Source organism: Myotis daubentonii, chromosome 13 (genome assembly GCF_963259705.1).
Source record: "Myotis daubentonii chromosome 13, mMyoDau2.1, whole genome shotgun sequence".
NCBI classification, from domain to species: Eukaryota; Metazoa; Chordata; class Mammalia; order Chiroptera; family Vespertilionidae; genus Myotis; species Myotis daubentonii.
The window spans coordinates 48,255,594-48,267,813 of record NC_081852.1 but is presented as its reverse complement, the minus strand read 5'-3'; positions in this window follow the sequence as shown (position 1 = coordinate 48,267,813).

The following is a 12,220-nucleotide window of genomic DNA, read 5'->3' as shown; positions in this document are numbered from 1 at the left end:
AACCTCTCATTTACAATTCTGATTATTAATGATGTAACACTTTTTCTTATGTATATTGGCCACTTTGTCTTATTTTATGAATTGCCTCATCATGTCAAATAATAATAGCAAATGGCATTGTTAATATTGTGTAAATGAGGTGATCAAGTATAACATACTTCGGTGAAATGATGAGAGAGTTAATAGGAGTTTATACATTTTTTCCATGAAGTTATAGCCACAGAAATTATTTAATAACTAGGGGCCCGGTGCACGAAATTCGTGCACTGGGTGTGTGTGGAGGGGGGGGAGTGTCCCTCAGCCCAGCCTGCCCCCTCTCACATACTGGGAGCCCTCAGGCGTTGACCCCCATCACCCTCCAATCGCAGGATCGGCCCCTTGCCCAGGCCTGATGCCTCCGCCAGAGGTGTAGACCCCCATCACCCTCCGATCACCTGATCGGCCCCTTGCCAAGGCCTGACGCCTCTGACAGAGGTGTCAGGCTTGGACAGGGGACCCCCATCTCCCCCTGATCACTGGCTCTGGCCCCCGCCCAGGCCTGAGGCCTCTGGCCCAGGAATCATGCCTGGGCAGGGGACCCCCATCTCCCTCTGATCGCTTGCTCCACCCCCCGCCCAAGCCTGACGCCTCTGACCCAGGCTTCAGGCCTGGGCAAGGGGACCATCATATCCCCCCAATCCCCGGCTCCGCCCCCCACCCAGGCCTGATGCCTCGGCCAGAGGAGTTGAACCTCATCACCCTCCGATCACCAATCACCGGATCTGCCCCTTGCCCCGGCCTGACGCCTCTGGCCTAGGTGTCCGGCCCGGGCAGCGGGGACCCGCAGCTGCAGCGGCCCCGCGATCGTGGGCTCCGCTTTAGGCCCAGGCAAGGGACCCCTAGCTCCCGGGACTGCCAGCTTCGACCGTGTCCAGCTCCCATCGCTGGCTCCACCCCTACTTCCTGCTATCACTGGCCAGGGCAGAAAAGGCACCTGATTCTCCGATCATGGCCTTTGCCCTGCCCCCCAGCTCTTAGCTCCCCCCTGGGTTTCCGATCACTGTCAGTGGCAGGTGGCTTCTTCCTGCTTTCCCTTTCGCCTCCCTGCATTGTGCCTACATATGCAAATTAACCGCCATCTTGTTGGCAGTTAACTGCCAATCTTAGTTGGCAGTTAACTGTCAATCATAGTTGGCAGTTAATTTGCATATAGCCCTGATTAGCCAATGAAAAGGGTATCGTCGTACGCCAATTACCATTTTTCTCTTTTATTAGATAGGATACCAGTGAGATATCATTTAGACAGATTCAGATTTTCCCAGTAATGACCTTGATAGCTAGATGTTTGTGTTATTTGTAAACCATAGTTTGGCTTCCTTGAATTTTTAAACTTTTGAAAGTGAAGTTTAACCAGTGGCCATGTAAAGTGTTCATTTAATACACAATTTTTTGGCTCCACTCACCTTAAAAATAGTTTAAGACATTCTCACTAATAGCTTGTTGAGGGGAGAACTATCTTCACAATTTGCCAGGTAACTGACCTTCACTGAAAATAATAAGGATATCATTTAAAATTAAAATTGAGTCCTGGCCTGGGTAGCTAAGTTGGTTGGAGAATACCTGATGGGTCAAGGTTGAGGGGTGATCACCGTCAGGGTACCTGTGGGAATCAGCGAATGAGTGCATGAGTGAGTGGAGCAGCAAGTTGATGTTTCTCCCTTCCCCTCCCCTTTCCTCCCCTCCCCTCCCCTCTCCTCTCCTCCCTCTTCCTCCCTCTCTCTCTGAAAATCAATTTAAATTTTTTAATTAAAAATCAAATACGTATTGAGTGCTTACTATACCAGCACTGTGCTTAGTGGTTTACATGCATTATCTCAGTTAAACCTCATATCAGCCCTATGAATAGCCCCCATAAAAGTAAGAAAAAATAGCCCCCATAAAAATAAGAAAAACTGAGATGGTTACTCAGAGATTATGATAGCCCATTGAACTGGAATCCAGATCTTGGTAAACCAAACTCCCTAGCTTTGAACAACTAAGATGGTCTGTAATAGCTACCTCACGGAGGTAGCCCAATATCTTCCTATTCCATAAATTTGTGTTGAGTAATGAATGAAAGTGAATGAACTTTATACGTATTGAAAGCAAATTTCACATCAATTCCTTTCCCTTATTTCTAATTTAGGCAGCAAATTTACTACTAAGTTCTTTAAGTGCTACTGTGTAGATTACCTGGAGGTAGCAAATTCCTTTGGTGTACAAGGACTGTGGTATAAACACATTTGTCTATCCTTGTGGAGTTACATTTTTAGAAAGAAATATTTTCTCAGGTATTTTTAAAAAGTAACCTGCAATCATGACAGTTATTCTCCTGAAATAGGATTGTGTGTCATTCAGAAAATTCCCAAACGGATTTTTGGTCTTTTTCTTCTTCTTTTCCTACTTTAAAAGTAAACAAATCACCTGGTAAGCTATTTTTGTTTCAAAAGGGGAATCTAAAAATATCCTCCCTTCTACATTAATGTCCCTTCTTGCGTCATACAGAACTGTTGCACTCACATTCCCACCCTCTCCTCATCATCCCTAGCTGCTTCTGCTGAAATGAATCATAAACATTTGGCAGTGTCATGGCAAGTCTTAACATATTCAAATCTGGGGGAATTAAAAAATAAAAACTCTACAGGCATACTTCTTTTACAAGGGGCACTCACATTCCAGTTTTAAAATTTAGATACCACATCTTTTGAACGTTAAGGACTTAAGTGGTCAATATTGAATTCCCCTCATTCAGACATTAGCTGCAGCCTTCATGCAGCCAATCCTTTGTGATTAATAAAAGCCTCTGTGCTATTCTGTTGCCCATACTTTTATGTCCTGCAGTTCTTTTTGTTTCATAAGGCAAACAAGTTGGATGTGATCGGGTTTTTTTTGTTTTTTTTTAGCACTGGCTCAGAATTGTTTGTCACATCATTAACTATCTCTGTGGGCAAGTCACTACTCGACACTATGAGGCTTACACATGAGTTTCATTTTTAACAGCGGTGGCTTCAGGGAGTTGAAACAATTCAAAAGACCCAGAAAACAGAATAACTGATAAGGTATGATTTGAATAGTAGGTAGCTTCTTCAATATGAACTTTAAGAGCCCTTGTAACTGTAAGAATTCTGTTTTCATTGTGTCCCTAACTTTAGCTGCCTTATACATATACTAGTAATTGTGTCCATTTTTCTGACACAGTTGTGACTAAGGAGTAAATAAATGCAGTCAGGAATTTCAGAAAGAAGGGCTTATCTGTCAAAACTCATTGAGAATCCTGTTTCCACCAAAAGCTATTTTTGGAATAACCCTTCAGAAATGTACCTAGTTAGATAAGAAAGCCTGCCACATGCCTTTGAGGATTGGGTGGGATGTTTTCAGAGTAATGTCAGTGGCTATCTTCCAAAAGACATTTTCAGGTTTTCCCCTTAAGGAAATAACAAGTTCTTACTATCGTTTCATAATCTTCCCTACTTAACTCTTCTAATCTTTCAGAGCAGCACGTTTTTAATGAAAACTTTATTACTGCACATTCCTGTTTCACAAAGCCGCCACAACAACTAGAGACCAAATAAGACTGTGGCTTATTACAGTCACAAGACACTGCCTATTTGTCTGGGAAATCACGAAATTTTCTATTTCTGTGACTCAGGTTTCATGCTGCTGCAGAAGGAAATGAACCAATATAGATTCCGATTAGAGCCACATCTATTTTCAAGTTTTTATTCATCTGAACTTTATAAAATGGCCATTTCTAACAAAAATGAACCAATTATTTGTGACTGAGGGTTCCACTGGGGGAGAAAAAATGTATTTCAGAATTGACTCTTTAAATAACTGTTTAGAATTGCCACCTTTCATCCACTCCTTCATTCATCAGATGGTCTCAATTTTCTACTATGTGCTAGGCAGTATCCTATTATATACTCCTGTAGGGATGACTAGAGAATCAGCCAGAATCAAAACGGGCCAAAAAAAACAAAAAACAAAACAAAACCCTGCAGCCTCTTGGAACTTGTATTCTCTCTCTCTTTTTTCTTTTTAAGAAATAGATTTCTTTTTTTAAATATATGTATAGCCCTGACCGGTTTGGCTCAGTGCATAGAGCGTCTGCCTGCGGACTCAGGGGTCCCAGGTTCGATTCTGGTCGAGGGAATGTACCTTGGTTGCGGGCACATCCCCAGTGGGGGGCGTGCAGGAGGCAGCTGATCGATGTTTCTCTCTCATCGAAGTTTCTGACTCTCTATCCCTCTCCCCTCCTCTCTGTAAAAAATCAATAAAATATATTTTAAAAAAATAAAAATAAATATATGTATATTTGTATTGATTTCAAAGAGGAAGGCAGAGGGAGAGATAGAAACATCAATGATGAGAGAGAATCATTGGTTGGCTGTTTCCTGCACGCCCCCCAATGGGGATGAAGCCAGCAACCCAACCGGGGCATGTGCCCTGACCAGGAATTGAACTGTGACCTCCTGGTTCATAGGTTGAGGCTCAACCATTGAGCCACACCAGTTGGGTGGAACTTAATTCTCAATGATTAAGTGGGATGTAGACAAATAATAAAAGATATTATCTTCTAACCCAGGGCAATTTTTTGCCTCACACACATGCAATTTGGCAATTTCTGCAGACTTTTTTTAGGTGTCACAACTGGGAGAGGAGGTGCTACTGGCCACTGGTAGGTAGGGGTCAGAAATGCTGCTCAACATCTTACAATGCCCAAGACAGCTCCCCATCCCTGCCTCCAACAAAGAGTTATCCAGCTCAGGTTGAGAAACCCTGTACTAATCTTTAGTATTGGAGATCATGATGTTGGTTACCCTCGAGGAGGTAGTGATTAGAAGAGGTCACAAGGAGAGACCTCTGTACGCTGACTACATGGGTGGGTTTATTATGAAAAAATTCACTAGACTCTGCTCTTATAATTTGTATGTTTTTCTGTATGTATAATTTTAACATATAGCCGCTACATGTTTTTTAACGTCCTCCTGTCAAGAGGTGTGTCTATGAATCTCAGAGCTATGACTGCTTAACCAATATAATATGGCAGAAGTGACACTGCCAGTTTCCAGACCGATTCCTTAAGAAATTGGCAAGTTTCTACTTCCTGTCACTTGGACACTGGGTCTTGGAAACTGTCACTTGGACACTCGGTCTTGGAAACTAGTCACCATGCTCTGAGAAAGTCCAAACAACCCATGATGAGGCCCATGTAGAGAGGCCTGGGAGGAAAGGAACACGGGTCCCAGGCCCTTAGTCCTAGTAGAGCTCCCACCTAACTGCAAGCATCAACTTGCCAGCCATGTGAATAAACCCTCTTGAAGTTATCTTCCAGCTTCTAGCCAAATGACCCCAGCTGACAGGAAGTGGAGAAGAGCCAAGCCTTCCCCACTGAGCCCTGCCCAGCAGATTCATGAAGTAAATAAGCAATTGCTGTTCATTTAAGGCACTAAGTTTTAGGGACGTTTGTTAAGCAACAATATGTAACTGAGACAATATTAAGTAAATCAAAATTTCACTTTAAAAAGGAGTACTATATGCCATAGCTGGTTTGGCTCAGTGGATAGAGCGTTGGCCTGAGGACTGAAGGGTTCCGGGTTCGATTCCAGCCCAGGGCTCATGCCTGGGTTGTGGGCTTGATCCCCAGTAGGGGGCATGCAGGAGGCAGCTGTTCAATGATTCTCTCTCATCATTGATGTTTCTATATCTCTCTCCTCTCCCTTCCTCTCTGAAATCAATAAAAATAGATTTTAAAAAAAATAAACAGAAAGGAGTACTATAGCCATATCACTTGGGGAAATTCTTGGTTAAATAAAGTTTTAAAGCTTGTCTTACTGCACAGCTTTTTTTTAATCCTCACCTGAGGACATTTCCATTGATTTTTAGAGAGAGGGAATAGGAGAAAGAGAGAGAGAGAGAGGAAACATCAATGATTGCCTCCCACATGGGGCCAGGGATTGAACCTGCATCCTAGGTATGTGCCCTGACTGGGAATCAAAGCCTTAACCTTTCTGTGTACAGGATGACACTCCTACCAACTGAGCCACACTGGCCAGAGCTCACTACAGAACTTTTAATGGGATAATGTGTTTTGTTTTTTTTCACATGAGTATCAGTATTTCTCAAACATTTTAACCCCAGAATCTGTATTTTAAAGTGCCATCTTGCAAGATTGATGTTAAATGGACCAGACATAAAGAAAACTAGACTGACCTTTCAATAATTCAGTAAACTGAAATTTTAACTCTTAAAATTGCAGAGTTAATATCAGGGTAGTTTGAACTGGAAATTTCATATGTAGTATAGTCAATCCTGATAATCAGCTGAAATATCTTAAATTTGCCTAATGAAAAAATATTAAATTATGAAAGATTCTAATGGCAGTTAAAAAGAAAAACTTATATGGCATCTCAGTAGTTATTTCAAAGTCCCTGAGATCGATGGCTACATACGTTAAAATTTTAACTCTGCTTTTACTTGGAAGGTTATAGTAGCAGTGTATAGTTAGATATTGAATGTTATAAAATGCTTTCCGTGTTTCCTTAAATTCTCACTTGATCTTAAATTGAACTACACAACATACTTTTAATATATTGATACAAATTTATTTTGTTGCCTATTTATTTGTCCAGGCCTTAAAAACATTGGACTGAAGTGGATAAATTGAAATTTGATATCCTGTCTCGTGTCTAGTGAAATTCAAATTTATTCTTTATTGTAATCATCCAAAATCAAGTGGAGGTTTTGTTTAGGTTTTCTTATCAAAGACCAGTGCCCAGTTATCCCTCCCCACACATTCATTTCCCCCATGTTTCAGCTCAGATGTATCACTTTAGCATGAGGGAATTTTGGAATAAAAACTTTAGCATCACCCTAGCCGGCTTGGCTCAGTGGATAGAGTGTCGGCCTGCGGACTGAAGGGTCGCGGGTTTGATTCTGGTCAAGGGCATATGCCTGGGTTGCAGGCTCAATCCCCAGTAGTGGGTGTGCAGGAGGCAGCTAATCAATGATTCTCTCTCATCATTGATGTTTCTATCTCTCTCTCCCTTTCCCTTCCTCTCTGAAATCAATAAAAACATATTAAAAACAAACAAACAAACAAAAACTTCAGCATCACCTGGCCAGCTTGGTTCAGTGATTGTTGACCTATGAACCAGGAGGTCATGGTTCAATTCCCAGTCAGGGCACATGCCCGGGGTGGCAGGCTCAATCTCCAGTGTGGGGCGTACAGGAGGCAGCCGATCAATGATTCTCATCATTGATGTTTTTCTCTCTCTCTCTCTCTCTCTCCCTTCCTCTCTGAAATCAATAAAAATAAATAATAAAAATACGTCAGCATCAAAGTACAGCATTATACAGACTAGGATACGGACCACTTTCCCAGGTACCCCTCGTTATCATTCTTCATTCAGATCCTCTCCTAGAGCCTGACCCCTGGAGATAGAGTTCTCCAGGCAGTCTTCTTTACCCCACTCTGGATATACCCCACCGAAATCAACAGTGCCCTCCTGATTTCCGTCCCATGACCACACTGCCCAGTCTTACCTACCCTGATCCATGCCTGACTGCTGGAAAAGTTATGTTCTGTTTGAACCTTTGCGTTCAAACTGTGCTGACTCTAATCACCTCACTCCCAAATCAACCAAGTTGGGCATTCTGGTTTCTAGATTTCTCTTTGGCTTGTGGAAAGACTAGTTGTTTTTTTTGTGTGCGTGCATCGCACAAAAGCACACCCGTGAAAGGGTAAGGGGAGGCTGAAATTCAGTCCACATTTTATTAACTAGGCTGAGAGCCTGTGAGTCTGTCTACCCAAGGGACACCTTCTTCTTGTTTCAACAAAGATGATTTATAAAGCAGTGATGGCACTGGCCTCTGACTTAGACCTCAGTGTTGTCATTTAAACATCTGGGATGTTCCCTTTCTACCTTCTCTGTTACCTTAGGTTCTGTCCTATTCCATGGAATTTCAGGCGTGTCCTTTAAATGGGGGAGATCTCCCCATCTTTATGACTCTTCCTATAATATGGAAGCACTTTGGTGGTTTTTATACTTGTGGTTAACACCAATAATTTTATACTGTGATATGTAGGACATTTTGCTTCTAATCAATATTCACGAAAATCCTCAAAGCACAGGTTTCAAGTGGAACACTGCAAGTCCTTTGCAACATTGAGACTTTCTGTCTCACTTAGGAGACCATCCTAATTCTATTCTACAGCTTTGCCTTTCAAATGTTTGCTGGCTCACATAACAACAAGGATTAGAGAATTATTGAAGGATCAAGGCTGCTTTGAAGCCAAGTATTACTGCCATCCAATCCCAGAACCAGTCTTGCTAAACCAACAAACTCAGAAGCACCAATTCTTTCCCAGAGGGCCTTCCTTCATCTTCTCCTCAAGCTGCATGATTTACTTTTCCAAAGGGAGGTTATGTTCCATTATGTTTTGATAGCATCCAGATTCTCCAGATAAACTCATTTACAATGTGGTGCGCTCCTGTAAACCAGGCCAACTGAATTATTTTCAAATTATCCTATTGAGCTGGAAAAGCAAGCTAGCTCAATTATTAATGTAAAAGCACTATTAGGCGATGTGCTTCTTCAGCTTCAATAAACACCATTTTTATTAAAAAAATAATGGTTTTGGTATAGTCAAAGTATTTCTTACTTATGTGCCACACAGAAGGAAAAAAAATCAGTATTTCTTTAATTCCCAAGAGCAGGTGGAAAATTAACCAGAGATTTAGAACTACTTCAATGAGTCTTAAACAATGAGAGGGTGGAAGCAGGATTTTAAAAAAAGAAGAAGAAAAGTGACTATTGCGATAACTATGTTTGGTGCCAGGTGCATACTGGAGATATGGGAGGTGGGGGGAGGGGAACTCTTTGTAAAATATATGATTGTCTAACCACTATGCTATACACCTGAAACCAATACAAAATAATATTGAAAGTAAAAAATAAAAGAACAGTGATGTCGCCCTAACTGGTTTGGCTCAGTGGATAGAGCATTGGCCTGCGGACTGAAGGGTCCCAGGTTTGATTCCGGTCAGGGGCATGTACCTTGGTTGCGGGCACATCCCTAGTGGGAGGTGTGCAGGAGGCAGCTGATTGGTGTTTCTCTCTCATAGATGTTTCTAACTATCCCTCTCCCTTCCTCTCTGTAAAAAAAATCAATAAAATATTTTTAAAAAAAAGAACAGTGATGTCTCTGATATAGGAGACATTTTACCTTTTATAATTTGCTTAACACAAGAAGTTAAGCACTCAGGAGGGACAGCAATCAAATGATGTTGGTCGATAGCTAATATAATAATAGAGGAATATGCAAATTAGCCAGGACGCCATAACATCACAACTGATCTACAACTGGCAGAGAGGTACAGGAGATCGGGGCAGTAGGTGGAGAGCTAAGGAGGGCGGGGCAGCGAGCTACCAGCGGCGGAGAGCTATGAGTGGTGGGGGGTGGGGGGTGGCCAGCAGAAGCAAGCAGTAGCAAGCTACTCTCGCACTGATTTGTGCGCAGGGCTACTAGTTTTAATATAAGAAGCCAGAGTTGAGGAGCAAGAGCCAAAAGCCAGTGCTGTTCTTAGCTGTATCTGTTGTCATTGAAAGGGCTAACTGGGGTTTTATTGACAAACTTGAAGTGTCATTGGGCAGAATGACAGAAAACTGGCTTTGCTACAGGAGTGGCGCTAAATGTGTCACCCACTACCCCCTTCAAGACTGAAGGGCTTATTCCCTCGGGTGATAGGAGACAGTCCTCTCCAGAAATGACCTGCCAAAGAGTCCCCTCTCCCCAGGTCACATCTTCTTCCTCATGCATTGACTTGTTGATGCCAGTGTACATCAAGGCCTGGCTCTCTTACCCCGATGCAAGACAACTCTGAAAGGCCATCTCAACTCCAGAGATCCCAGCAGGCTTAGTGGAGACCTTTGCTGAGTCTATTTCACAGTCCACCTTCTCCCTGCCCAATCCTATTTGCTTTCCTTCCTTCCTTTCCACAGGTGTTGGACCCAACCGTGTTCTCCAAGAGATAAACTTTTGGGACGTTTTAGCTCAGTCTCAGAGCTGCCTTCCCTAAAATCTCCTTCCCCTTTCCTCCCCCCACCCCAGCTGTTTAAAGATATAATTAACAAATATAACATTGGGTAAGTTTGAGGTGTACAACATGTTGATATGCTTACATATTGCAAAATTATGATCACCATAGAGCTGTTAGCTAACTACTCCATCACATCACATAATTATCATATCTTTTTTGTGGTGAGAACATTTAAGAACTACTTTTTTGCCCTAGCCGGTTTGGCTCAGTGGATGGAGCGTTGGCCTGCAGACTGAAGGGCCCTGGTTTAATGAGCATGCAGGAGGCAACCAATCGATGTGTCTCTCTCACATCACATAATTATCATATCTTTTTTGTGGTGAGAACATTTAAGAACTACTTTTTTGCCCTATCCGGTTTGGCTCAGTGGATGTAGCGTTGGCCTGCAGACTGAAGGGCCCCAGGTTTAATGAGCATGCAGGAGGCAACCAATTGATGTGTCTCTCTCACATCGGTGTTTTTCCCTGTCTTGTCCGTCTCCTTTCACTCTCTCTGAAAATCAGTAGAAAAAATATTCTTGGGTGAGGCTAAAAAAAGAAAAAAAATCTACTCTTAACAACTTTCAAGTATATAATACAATATTATTAACTATAACTACTATGTTATACATTTGATCCCCAGAATTTATTCATCTTCTAACTGGAAGTTTATACCTTTTGACCAATATCTTCCCTTTTCCCCCAACCTTATCCCCGCCCCCACCCTGGTACCACCATTTTAGTCTCTGTTTCTATGAGTTTGGCTTTTTTGGAATACTGTGTAAATAATACCATACAGTATTGTCTTTGTCTGACATAGTATTTTATTTAGCATGATGCCCTCAAGGCCCACCCATGTTGTGACAAACGGCAGAATGTCGTTCTTTCTCATGGATGAATAATATCCCATTGTGTGTGTGTTTGTGTATGTATTACATCTTTATCCATTCATCCACTGACAGATACTTATGTTGTTTTCACATCTTGGCTATGGTGAATAATGCTGCAGTAAACATGGAAGTGTTTTCATCTTATTTTTGTTTTAAATAGTTAAGCCTGGCTGGCATGGGTCAGTGGTTGAGCATCAACCTATGAACCAGGAGGTCACAGTTCAATTCTCAGTCAGGGCACGTGCCCTGGTTGTGGTTTCAGGCTTGCTCCCCAGTGTGAGACATGCAGGAGGTGACCGATCAGTGATTCTCTCTTATTATTGATGTTTCTATCTCTCTCTTCCTTTTCCTTCCTCTCTGAAATCAATAAAAAGATTTTTTCAAAAATAAATATAAGAAAATACCTTTATGATCTTGAGATAGGAAAGAATTCTCACATACAGTAAAAGAACAAGACCAATAAATTTAAACTTTCATACATCAAAGATACTTTAAACAAAGTAAAAATATAGGCTATAGATTTGCAGTGAATGTAACTGATAAAACATTAGTGTCCAAAATACAGGGGTGGGGAAAAGTAGGTTCACAGTTGTGAGTATGCAACGCACAGTTTATTATTTATTAACTAGAAGCCCAGCGCACTAAATCATGCAGCCCTGCACACCTGCGTGCGCCTTGCTGCACCCACCTTGCTGCGCCCACCAACCAGACACCTGGTATCCGGGCCAGGCTGCTTCTCTCCAGCCACTGCCACCAGGCACCCAGGACCAGGGCTGCTTCGCTCTGGCCACCACTGCCACCCACCAGGTTCCCCATGGTTCCCCGTCCAGTCGTTGGTCATTATGGTGCTACAGCGCTATGGCCACAGGCCTTTTATAATATAGATTACTATATTATTTTCCATATGAATAGCTGAAAACCTACTTTTGCCCACCCCTGTATATAAAGTATTCCTACAAAACACTAGGACAATGAACCCCACCACCACCATGGATGAATATGCACTCACAGAAGAAGAAACTAAATGACAAGCATTTGAAAAGATGCTCAACAACACTCATAATCCTAAGCAAAATACAAATTAAAACAATGATTGCAGATCATCAAACTGACAAACCTCAGTGTTGATGAAGATGTAGATAGATCAGGGGAGATCCTCAGACACTGATCCATTGCAGTGGTTCCCAACCTTCCTAATGCAGCGACCCTTTCATACAGTTCCTCATGTTGT